Source organism: Lissotriton helveticus, chromosome 10 (assembly GCF_964261635.1).
Source record: "Lissotriton helveticus chromosome 10, aLisHel1.1, whole genome shotgun sequence".
Classification (NCBI taxonomy): domain Eukaryota; kingdom Metazoa; phylum Chordata; class Amphibia; order Caudata; family Salamandridae; genus Lissotriton; species Lissotriton helveticus.
This window is the reverse complement of record NC_136071.1, coordinates 815,238,051-815,250,899: the sequence shown is the minus strand read 5'-3', so window position 1 is coordinate 815,250,899 and position 12,849 is coordinate 815,238,051. Positions and strand designations below refer to the sequence as shown.

At 50.4% G+C, this 12,849-nt stretch overlaps 1 long non-coding RNA gene across 1 annotated transcript in view; it reads right to left on the bottom strand.

Moving 5' to 3' along the window:
• Positions 1–12,184, bottom strand: part of LOC144785496 (uncharacterized) — a 109,688-nt gene extending 97,504 nt beyond the window's left edge. Inside the window, exon 1 of the long non-coding RNA XR_013601927.1 lies at positions 12,092–12,184. This is a non-coding gene — a long non-coding RNA (uncharacterized LOC144785496). The remainder of the gene's footprint in view (positions 1–12,091) is intronic.
• Between the last annotated feature and the right edge of the window lie 665 nt (positions 12,185–12,849).

Sequence of the window (12,849 nt, the reverse complement as noted above, 5' to 3'; positions counted from 1 at the left end):
TTCGCAAGGAGAGGCCAGAGCTTCCTACCAGTTGTCCTTGTCTATGTCACCTACGTCGTCCACCGATTTTGCACGAGTTTTCTCCTGAGTATTTGGCTTGTTATTCAGGATTTTGCGGTAGGTCAATGAAATGGCTTTTTCCTGGAGGTAGTGGCGAGGAGACCGGCAACTCCGTCCCTTTAGGGATCGTTCTATGTGAAGCGTTGCGGGCCTGGAGGTAGTAAAAGGCTCTCCCCCTGCAACTTGTAGTCTTTCTGAAGGTCGCTGAAAGGAATCACCTCCCCTCACTCCCGAGTTCCACAAATCCCCGACCTTCTAGAGGCCGATCAGGTCTCATTTATCGAACCCTGGTTGCTTGGACAGCATGCCCAATCGACAAGAGAATAGCAATGGAGTGTCTTGCGTAATTCTATCTTTCCACACCAGAGCAGCTGTCGCCTTGTGCCATATGGCGACCGTGGTGGAAGTTGGGGTGAGTCTGGGCGCGTGCTTCACGCCACCATAAAGTGCCCTTAAGTAATTTTGTGGAAGCATGTTGTGCCGGTCCATCCTAGGCGGGATCTGCAATGGGTCAATGCACCCACTGGTTCAGGACCACTAACTGTGAGGCCCAAAAGTAGGATCTAATGGCGGGCAGGGCAATGCCACCATCATACCAGCTCTTGGTGAGCTTAGTGAGGGCAATACGGGGAGTGCCATGGTTCCAGAGCAAAGCATGTACCTCAGAGTCAATGGATTGAAAGTAATTAGAAGGAACCAAATGTGGCGTGTTCTGTAGGGCATATAGAAAATGTGGAACCCCCATCATCTTGTAGAGGGCAGCTTTGCCTAACAGCGGAAGGGGTAGCTTTTTCTAGTGGTGTTCATCCGCTCGAAGGCGGCGCTGGGGGGACAAGATTTCGATCATAGAAAACTAAGGAATCGAGTGTGAAATAAATTCCTAGGTACTGAAAGCCATCTGTGACTATTTTGGCTTTGCATCCTGCGGGTAGTAACAGGCAGTCTCCGCTCAAAACGTAAATCAGGGATTTATCCTAATTAATAGAGTAACCAGAGCATTTTTGGAAGACATAAAAATATGTAGTACCCTGTGGATAGAAAAAAACGGTTTGGCTAAACAGAGCAAGATGTTGTCGGCGTTCAGGGAGATTTTATCCATTCAATCCACCGACCAATTAAGACCCCTGAGGGGATCCCCCTGATCTAGAAATCCAGCGGCTCAAGGGCCAAAGCAAAGAGCAGTGGCGGAAAGGGGCAGCCCTGTCTCATACCCTTCCCCCATGCAAAGGTTGCTGACCGACCTCCATTCACTACAATCCGAGCTAAGGGCTTCGAAGACGCACCAAGGACAAAGACCGACTCCGAATCCGTATCCTTCAAGTGAAGCAAACAAGAAGGGCCATTCAATCATATCAAATGCCTGTATAGTGGAGACCCGCCCCAGAACCCCGTAGAGGCGACTGAGATTTAGCGCGGTGTTTCTGGCAGGCATAAAACCAGACTGGTCTGGATGTACCAACTTTTGAAAATAAGGTTAGAGGCGCAGCGCCAGGATTTTAGCTAAAATTTTGACCTCTGGTTCTAAGAGGGAAATAGGTCTGTACGAGCTACATTGCTCAGGGGGTTTACCCTTTTTATGAATGACTACAATAGTCGCCAGTCGCTGCGTCTCAGGCAAGACCCCCTAACTGCACTCCCTTCATACATCCGCACGAGGAATGGGGCAATCATAGAGGCGTTGGATTTGTAAAGTTCAACTGAAAGGCCACTGGGGCCCATGGCCTTACTGGACTGCAAAGCGCCAATCACCTTAGACACCTCTTCGGTTGTCAAAGCGGTATAAAGATCCTTAACATCCTGGGGATCCAAAACAGGCAGAGGCAGAGTAGATAGCAGTTCCGCCGTCTCCACTTGGGTAGATGACTGCGTAGTGGTATAAACCCGTTTGAAGTGGTCGGCGAATGCCCTCGCAATCCCAGCTCTATCATGTAGTGTCGCGCCTCCTTGGTCTGTGATCTGAGTCACCCACCTATTGGGCATTTCCCTCTTGTCGAGTCAAGCTATGAATTTACTGGCCCTGTTGCCTATATCGTTAACACGATGTTGATTCGCTCGATGTTGGGCCCGGGCCTGGGCCCCGTCCTCCGCAATGTCCCTATAGTCCTATTGTTTTGTAGCTAACTTATGCTTGGTATCTGGTGTGCCCGATGCCACAAGTTGCCCTTGAGAAGGGCAACCTCTTTCTCCACCTCCTCCAGTTGTTTCAGTTTTTAGGTCTTGCATGCGCTGCTCTGCAAGGCTTTTAGCAAGGGCTTTATATGCGTAACACACGCTTGTGCGTGTGCTTTTTCTTTCATCACCCGCTATTGGCCTTTGCATGCGTCTTTCTAAGAAAGACAGCACGCAATTGGCTACAGGCGGGTGCATGTCCTGCCTTCTCTCTCCCCTGGCCTAGGGAGCTCAGGAGCGAGCAGCGGCCCCGCACTGTGCCAGTTGCATTCCTGACTTTCTTTGCAGCACTCGCGGGCTTGTTTACAGTTCATTGTGCGCGCGAGTGCACCACTCGCAGGCTTGCTTACAGTTCATTAGCAGTCAAAGAAGTGTTGTGTGCTCCCTCCCACCATTCTTGTCCATAAGTATTGTTGCATGCTCTTGCTTACCCTCCCTGTCCCTTTGTGTTGTTTGCTCCCTCTCCAACCCTACATGCTGTTTAGGGCTCCTCACCCTCCGCATTTCCTACATGCGGTTTAGCTCTCCCTTCCACCATCATCGTGCCTCCGTGCTGTTTAGTATTACCTTCAACCCTCCCAGGCCTTCTGTGATGTTTAGGGCTCCCTGGCGGTTTCTCTGTGCTGTTTAGTGCTTCCTTCCACTCTCCCTGTCCTTGTGCTGTTTAGTGCTCGCTATACCCTTTACCCGCGTCAGTCCGGTTTAGTGCTACCTCCGACCTCCCAGTCCTTCCGTGCCGTTTAGTGCTCCCTCCCACTCTCCTGTCCCTCCATGTTATCATGCAGGTCTTGTTTACCCTCTAGAACCAGCGAAAGCCAGTGACAAAATCCACTTTTTCTCAGCTACTCCTCCAGGGACCTCCAATTCCAGCGATGTCGCCTGCTCGCCCAGCTCATTCAAGAGATCAGATTTCTGAGCTGGCACTCAGGCTTTGCTCTCGCTGCAATGAGAAACAAGCATGGGCATAGCCAATAGGTCTCGACTTTGAGACCTGATAAGTATTTAGTTATGCAGCAGGTCCCAAAGGCGAGACCTATTGGCTAAGCCAATGCTTGTTCTTTTTATGACCTGCTATCACAGCGACCCCACAAACCCGGGTCGCCGTTTTGTAGGCCTCACATAGTGTTAAGTCTGAGTCAACTGAACAATCCTTTTCAGCAAAGTAATTTTTGGTGGCCTCTGCCAGTTTGTCTCTTATTGTCGGCACTTTGAGGAACCAGGGACCAATAACCATTTCATGACAAGTGGAGGGTGGAACACCTCCATAACCTGCCATAATCGGGGAATGGTCCAAGATGCCCCTGGGAAGAAAGGAGACCGCCGAACATGGGGAGCTGAGAGACTTTACAGAAGAGGTAATCTATGCGGGACATACTCCTGTGTACCCCAGAGTGGAAAGTGTATTGTTAGGTTGTAGGGTTGCAGATTCTCCATATATCTAGCAGGCCCAGTGCCCCCCAGAAAGTCTGCCAGTAGTTTCCCTGGTGGTTCCTCCCGTTTAGGCGGCAGTCAGTCGAGACCTCCAGTAAGAGCTGCATTACAGTCTCCCCCCACCAATACGTCACCCTCAGAAAAATTCAACATATGCAATAAACCCTACCTAACATGAGCCCAAATAACCTCAAGCGGCAGTCCCACCTCAACAGTTGCTAGTGGCGGTGCGTCCCGTACATGAACTTGCCAGGCTGTTCAATCCAAACACTGTATGCATAAGAAAGTTGCAAACAAGAAACATTGTTCCTCACAGTATAGTCACCCCTACCCTTGTGGGGCCGGATGATACTCAAAGTTAATGGATCTCGCTGATCATAAGAGGTGAGTCGAGCCACCGCTGTGAGATAGGTCCCATAGACGATCAAATACCTTCACCTGGGTCGACCCTTTCGAGACGGCCATCTTGCCTCTGCATTCGACTGGGAGAGGTATGTCTCTTCATACCAAAGGATCATCAACCTTTCAGCCAGTCCCAGGCTTTCTCCGGAGTTTGGAAAAAAACATGATTTCCCCTCTGCTTGCACCCGAAGCTTGGCCGGAAGGAGCGTCGCATATTTCAGATTTTGATCACGGAGAGCCCGCTTTACTTCCAGAAAGAATCTGCATTTTTGTTGTACCCTGTAGGTGAAGTCAGGAAAGGATGTAATGGTAGAGTTCCCGAATTTGAGCGGAGGGGCAGTTCTCGCTGTGTGGAGGATAATATCCCTGTAGCTGAAGTTGAAGATCCTGGCCAGTATGGGACGCGAAGGCGTGTCTGGCTTCGGGGGGCCACGCCACCGGGTACTCTGTGAGCACGCTCCACCGAGAAGTACTGCGAGAGGGGCTGTAGGTGGTTCTGAATTAAGTACCCCACAAACAGATATGTAGCTTGCCCCATGGCCCTCTTGGGAACCCCCCAAATCTGCACGTTATTTCTGTGTGCACATCCCTCAGAATTCTCCAATTTCCCTTCAAGGTCTGACGTTTAGGCCTGTTGTCGCTGAACCGTCGTTTCAAGTGTCTTTGTGGTGGATTGAAGCGCTACGACTGGATCTTCAGTCGCCTGGACCCTTTCTCCCATATTGCAGAGGTCTGCGCATATAAGGGTGACTTCATTCGTCACCGTATCACTCTTTTGCTCCAGCGCCGAATAGACCCCTGAATAGCCTCCATGACGTCCATTAGTGTCGGCCCCTTTGTCGAGTTGTTGCTTCGCTTCAGGTCCGTCGTGCCTCTCGTCCGCCGCATCAGGCTTAGAGTGGGCACATTTTGCTAATTTCAACAGGTGGGTCTGTCTGGAACCTTTCGCGTGGGCATTGCGTCTGGGCCAAGTGTCAAAGAAAGACCCCAGGTACAAGAGATAACGGGGCGCAGACGGATGCGGCCAACAACCAGGAGGAGGTACAAATGAACCATGCTCCACCACCAAACACCTGTGTTGCTCCACTTCAGAAGAGGACCCGGGGATCCAAGTTCAACTTCAGCGACGCGGTCTCCCAATCATTCACCACATCGCTGGGGCCCACAGTTCTGCACCTGCTCCCTTAAAGTATGGTCCTGCAGCGGTCTTGGAGCTATATTGGAACAGGCCTTGGTCCCTCCGTCAGTACCTCGACCAGTGGTGCGTCCAAGAGCCGCCATATGGTGACGGGTCGTGCTGGTAACAATCTCTCCGCACACACCCTCCAAGCAGTGCAGCAAGAAGGCCTCACTGGGGCCCGATGTCCACCGTGGGAGATGGGTGCAGTGTGGAGATGCAGTGCTGGCCCGTTAGAGTGAGGAAAGGCCGATTACCCCAGGCGCAGTGCACTCTATGTGAAGGCAGTATCAAGTAGGGGAGAATCCAAGACTGCCACCACTCACCGCACCAACACCGGAGTTAGGCCAGTGGGGCCCGAGGTGCCTCAACGGTGTCCCCATGCGTTGGAGCCCAACCGGCATGTCGCTGCGTCCGCCGCCAGTGGGAACCCACCGGAGACTTGCAGTAGACGAGTGGCAGGGGCACACCAGGAGCCAAGACATGTCCCGGGCCAGCGATAAGCTGGGACGCCCAATGGGGGACACACTCCAGGGCCCATAGGCCTGCTTCCAGGCAGCTGTGCTATCGAAGCAGGGCCGCGACCATTGTCTAAGAAGGACCTCCCTCCTCCTCGTGGCACACGGTTCCAGCTGATATATCTGGATGGGGCAAACAGATTTTCAGCGCTGATGGACCAGGTGACTCCTGAACTCAAGGAGCCCCCAGTCGTGAATTATGTCGGGCTCAAACCGATAATTTTAACAGATGTGGGGGGAATATTAGAGTTGTGTCAATCGGAGCTCTATTCCATTGCGGCCATCTTAGGTGTTGGCTAGCCACACCCCCCGCATTCCACTATTTTAGTATGTAGTTTGGTCTCCCCCCAAGAGACCACTGTGTATTCTGTGCTATTTACGAATTCTAGAAACAAAGTATTATGTGTACTGTGTTTGTATCTCTGGATAGGTGATACTGCAGTGTGTTAGTGTTAAATATATATTTTTTATTACTACACTGTGTGGTTCTTTTTCACCATAAGATTAAGTGCTGGTTCAACAATCTGCTTTACAGTCCTTCCGGGCTAAGACTGAAAGTTTCTCTCCACAGCTACCAGTTTCTCAGGTTGTTTAGGACCACTAAAATCACAAAATGGGCTGTCTGGACCTGGTGGTTTGTTGACCACTCGTGTGCTGCAGCGCGGCTAACAGGCGCTTTTCATTTCATTTATTTTATTCTTTCTCAGCTGATGCTGAATTGTAGCCCTTCTGGCGTTTTAACATTTTGGAGCTCTGAAGCTGATCACTAGCTTCAGCGCTCGTGTTTTAATCTTGCTGTTCGCGCTAAGCCTGATCGCGCTTGTATTTACTACTCACCCGCTCCTGACCCCGGTCCGCCCCGGCTGTGTGCCGTTTGCTGCGGAGGGTCCCTGCAAGAGCGCCACTTCCGCTTTCCGACACTTCCGCCCTGCCTCCAGACCGCGCAGGTGAGCGGTCTAGTGTCTGCTGAAGCGAGGGTTCATAACGCGCTCTGCCGGCCCCGCTGATTGACCTGGTGGTTTGTTGACCACTCGTGTGCTGCAGCGCGGCTAACAGGCGCTTTTCATTTTATTTATTTTATTCTTTCTCAGCTGATGCTGAATTGTAGCCCTTCTGGCGTTTTAACATTTTGGAGCTCTGAAGCTGATCACTAGCTTCAGCGCTCGTGTTTTAATCTTGCTGTTCGCGCTAAGCCTGATCGCGCTTGTATTTACTACTCACCCGCTCCTGACCCCGGTCCGCCCCGGCTGTGTGCCGTTTGCTGCGGAGGGTCCCTGCAAGAGCGCCACTTCCGCTTTCCGACACTTCCGCCCTGCCTCCAGACCGCGCAGGTGAGCGGTCTAGTGTCTGCTGAAGCGAGGGTTCATAATGCGCTCTGCCGGCCCCGCTGATTGACCTGGTGGTTTGTTGACCACTCGTGTGCTGCAGCGCGGCTAACAGGCGCTTTTCATTTCATTTATTTTATTCTTTCTCAGCTGATGCTGAATTGTAGCCCTTCTGGCGTTTTAACATTTTGGAGCTCTGAAGCTGATCACTAGCTTCAGCGCTCGTGTTTTTAACCTTGCTGTTCGCGCTAAGCCTGATCGCGCTTGTATTTACTACTCACCCGCTCCTGACCCCGGTCCGCCCCGGCTGTGTGCCGTTTGCTGCGGAGGGTCCCTGCAAGAGCGCCACTTCCGCTTTCCGACACTTCCGCCCTGCCTCCAGACCGCGCAGGTGAGCGGTCTAGTGTCTGCTGAAGCGAGGGTTCATAATGCGCTCTGCCGGCCCCGCTGATTGACCTGGTGGTTTGTTGACCACTCGTGTGCTGCAGCGCGGCTAACAGGCGCTTTTCATTTCATTTATTTTATTCTTTCTCAGCTGATGCTGAATTGTAGCCCTTCTGGCGTTTTAACATTTTGGAGCTCTGAAGCTGATCACTAGCTTCAGCGCTCGTGTTTTAATCTTGCTGTTCGCGCTAAGCCTGATCGCGCTTGTATTTACTACTCACCCGCTCCTGACCCCGGTCCGCCCCGGCTGTGTGCCGTTTGCTGCGGAGGGTCCCTGCAAGAGCGCCACTTCCGCTTTCCGACACTTCCGCCCTGCCTCCAGACCGCGCAGGTGAGCGGTCTAGTGTCTCACGTTGGACGGCATAAATGCCCACCTGGAGGAAGCGCAGCGGACGAGCGCAGCGGGAGCGCCGACTTCGCGCCGAAGTCGCGCACAAGTCAAGCCCGTCTGCGCCCGTCCGCGGCCGACCGAGGCCGGGGGCCAGGCATGCTGCTCAACGCCTGATGTACTCTTCTCAGGCCCTTCGTGCTCTATCCCACCATGTCCTCCTTGCACCCCACGTCATAGTTACCATTCGAGGAAATAATATTCTATCCTCTCCCTCACTTATAATTCCCTCTTCACCATCCCCTCCCCTTTCCTCACTTCCCCCCGCTGCATCTCGGCTGACTCAACCCAGTCCCAACGGTAGTGACCCTCTTACATTACTCTATCTCAATACTCGTTCGCTTCCCAAACATCACTTAGATATATTCCAACTTCTAGATGGAGGTTCTATTGACATCTTACTCCTCACGGAAACTTGGTTAAATGCCGACTCCTACCCTGACATCCTGGCCGCCATCCCTGCGGGCTACTATATTCTCCATTCCGACAGAAACCCTGGCAGACCTGGCGGTGGAGTCGCTGCTATCATTCGCTCTCATTTACAGTTCACTACTCTCTCCACTCCCTCCATAGCTAACACGGACATTCTTACACTGAAACTGTCCTCTCCCAATTCCTCATTTATTTGTATATTAGCTTACCGTCCCCCTGGCAACTCGCCTCTTTTCCCATCGCTATTTAGTAGTCTGATTTCGCAAATAGCCATCAACTCCGCTAGGGTATTGGTGGCGGGCGACTTTAATTATTGGCCCTCCGACCCCCAGGAATCCTCCCTCTCCCGTGAGTTCACTGACTCTCTGCTTGGCTTGAATTTTTCCAGACACATCTCTACGGCCACACATAACAAAGGCCACACACTAGATCAGATCTGGTCTATCAACCTTGACATCCCCTTCCCCCTGGTCTACCCTTGCCCCTGGTCTGATCACTTTTTTATTTCTTTCTCCTTGCACTTACTCCTGCCTACCCGTCCTACCGTCCCCCACAACCTTCAGGTTCGGAATTGGAAACAGGCTGACATCCCCCATTTCCATTCTATTCTTGCCTCATCATCCCTTCCTGACTACTCTGACCTGGACTCTCAAGCCACCTCCATTGATCAATGGTTGTCTTCCGCCTGTGATGCCGTTGCCCCCATCAAAACGGTTAAGTCCAAACGCCCCCATGACGCTCAGCGCTGGTTTACATCTACTCTGAAGGCGGACAAACTTCGCCTTAGACAGGCTGAGCGCCGCTGGCGGCGGAATTACGACCCTTTACTCCAAATTACGTATATCGATCTACTAAAGGCCTACAAACGATCGATCATTTCGGCCAAACTCTCTTATTTTTCTCAGAAGGTCTTGACCTCGGCATCTAAGACCAAAGAAATTTTTTCCATCGTAGCTGAGCTCTCCCTTCCGGATCGGGTTACCCCTCAGCCCCTACCCTCACAAGCCCTTTGTAATTCCCTCAACTCTTTTTTTTCTGACAAAATCTCTGCGATTAAAAACAATATTCCCTTCACTACTCTGTCTCATGATTCTGTTCTCCCTTCCCCGAATCCCCACTCATTTTCTACTTTTCCTCCTATCTCCATGGACACTTTTCTCTCATTGCTCCAGACTGTGAGCTCCGGCTCCCCTAATGATTGCTGTCCCACGTCCATCTTAAGAGCTGCCTTCGTGGCCTGCCCCGGTCCCCCCCTTGACCTCCTAAACCAATCTCTCCTGTCAGGCTCTGTCCCTAATGCTTTCAAAAGTGCTGTGGTGGTGCCCATTTTAAAAAAACCTGGCCTCGACCCCTCTACGTTGGCCAACTACCGCTCCATCTCCCTCCTTCCTTACTTAGGAAAGGTCCTAGAGACCTATGTCACCCGCTGCCTCAGTGCTTTTATCGAGGAAACCCATTTCCTCGACGACTGTCAGGCTGGGTTCAGACCTGCCCATTCCACTGAGGCAGTTGTGGTGGCAGTTATGGACACGTTGAAACAGGGAGCTGACAGGAATTTGTCCCAGGCCCTTGTACTTTTAGACCTCTCTGCCGCTTTCGACACGGTCGACCATGGTATCTTGGTCGACCGTGTCAGAAATGCTGGCATCTCCGGCCTGGCCCTGTCATGGGTGGTATCTTTTCTTTACTCTCGTTTTCAATCGGTCCGGCTTTCTTCCTTCTCTGCCCCTCTATCTTCTCTTTCTTGTGGTGTCCCCCAGGGTTCTGCTCTGTCCCCGCTTTTGTTTAATCTTTACATGCAGCCCCTTCTTGTGTCCCTTCGTCGGTTTTCACTCACTGCTTTTAACTACGCAGATGATCTGCAGCTTATTTTCCCTCTCAATTCTTCTCCTTCCTCCTGTTCTAACTTTCAAAATGCCATGCTCTTCATCTATGAGTGGATGAACCTCAGTCAACTCAAGCTCAACCCCAGTAAAACGGAGCTTGTGGTGACTGGGGGTTCGCTTACTCCCTGGTCTCCCAACTTCTGGCCTGCAGCTTTGGGTTCCCCTCCTTGCCCTGTGAATACCGTGAAGAGCCTGGGGGTCACTATTTCAAGTGACCTCTCAATGCGGCCTCACATTAACACCGTCACTTCGGCTTGCTTTTTCCATCTCCGCCGAATCGGGAAGATTCGCAGGTTTCTATCTCAAGAGGCCCTTATTCTTGTAATCCTCGCCCTTATCACCTCACGTCTAGATTATGCCAACTGCCTATACGTGGGGGTTCCTGCCTGCCATCTTTCCCGACTCCAACTGGTTCAGAACCAGGCAGCCAGATTAATATTTCGGCAGCCCAAACATCAGCATGTCACCCCTCTGCTGAAAACTCTACACTGGCTCCCCGTTGCACAGCGGTGTGTTTTTAAAATGGCCTGCACTATTTTCAAATCTTTGTTCCTATGTGCTCCTGCTTTTATTTCTTCTTGTTTGCACGCCTATATCCCTTCCCGTCACCTCAGATCCTCGGCTCATAACCTCTTGATCACCCCCAGGTTCAACCGCAAGAAACATGGAGGAGCCTGTTTCTCCTTCCTTGCCCCTGCCACCTGGAACTCCCTCCCTCTTGCCATTCGTCTGTCTAACGACTATCGCTGCTTCCGTAATTCCCTGAAAACTTACCTGTTTCGTCTGGCGCACGGCTAGCGGCCCTGCCCTCGTTTGTTCTTCTCCCACCTGGTCTAGAGCGCCAAGAAACCAATTGGTGTATGTGCGCGGTACCAAATCCTTTTTAATAATAATAATAATAATAATAATAATAATAATAATAATAATAATAATAATAATGGATTAGTGCAGGGTGCTACACTTACATAAGTGAGCACCTTATACTAAGCCAGCCTCCGACAACCGAGCAGTTGCTAATTTGTTGCTACAAATGCTGTGGTAATCTATTGAAAGAAGATGCATATGCCAGGTAGGATTGACTTCTCTATAACCCCTTCGATGCTCATGACGGAACGGTTCCGTCATGAGCGACGGTTGAGCTGTGCTCATGACGGTACCGTTCCGTCACGACCACACCCGTTTCTTAGAACGCTCAGCACAGCGCGAAAATTCGCGCCGCGCTGAAGCGGTTAATAAGACAAATCCCCAAGGTAGACGGATGCTCAACTTCGAAACTCTACATTATTTTTCCAATCAAACTACAATACCTCATGTGTGTAGTTTTACGCATACAAGGAATTGCAGAGGATTACAAATCATAATAATAATGGTATCCAGAGTGATGTCACAAGAGCACATAACATCAACATACAACACTCAGTTATGGTGTTCTTGATATATCACTCAAAGCACGGTCACTATTCAACCTAAGTTTCCATGCATTCACACAGATATTTTTTAGAAAAAATTACTATATGGCCAAAAGACCAGGTCTGCCTATGGTTTCCTCAAAAGCACACATAGTTGAACCAGTGTTTCACCAGGCTCTAGTGCATTTTAGCTGAAAATGAACTTAACTATCTAGGGAATAATACCACACGGAAGGGTTTGGGAACACACTACAGTCACACACTACAGTGATTGGCAGTTAAGACATCAAACGGGGAAGGCATCAAGGCCACGTTTTAATTACAAATAGCCAATACAAGAAGGGGAATGTAGTTTAGAGTAGCGTAGGCAATTATCAGTAAAACAGCATGTTTTTCGTCCCGGATAGAACCACTACTTCATCGCGGGTCGCATGCCAGCAGTGCACCTACTGAATCTGAAGCTTTCTCTTTACCGAGGTCTTCAACACTATGCTGCGAAGGACCGGTTTATGTATGCCATGCCAAAAATGTGTTTGAGTCCTGTGCTCATGCGTATGCGCGGCGACGTTATGATGTCGACACCGTATGCGCCGCTAAAGGCTCATGGGAAATGTAGTTCACCAAATCTCGAGTCTCGCGCTAAGGAGCGTCATTGATACCGGATTTCTCTGTCGGTTGCCTCGAAAATTCAAATGATATATACGCCGCCTGTATTGAGGGATGGCAACATACATGCCAACATTTTAAAAGCGGCAAGTGGGAGATTAAACACAAATAATGAGAATGTATTTCCTCTGTTGATTTCTGCTGAAGCGGAGGAAGTTTCAAGCGAGAGACATTCAAAATGAAGCCTTTTTTGGCGTTAAAAATCGGGAGTCTGCCACCTGAATCGGGGTTATTGGCATGTATGTGGTAATGCCCTTTCAATTGCTAAGGGCAAATAACTATTAGGCTCAGACATTCACAACCCATAACTCTAGTCATACCTAGTAAAAATGATTATGATAAGTACACCCTGGGCGCCACATTGGTTTAAGAAGATGTAATCTAATATTTATGCGAATAACCTTTTCTTATAATTAGATAGTTGCGTGGTGTGTCATCCCTAGAAGGATAAGAAAATGGTATTGCGAATCCCTTACGGGCCGTGGTTGAAACACACTGTAACTTGATGGCAATCCCTCAATGTTGTCGCAAGACAGGGGGAA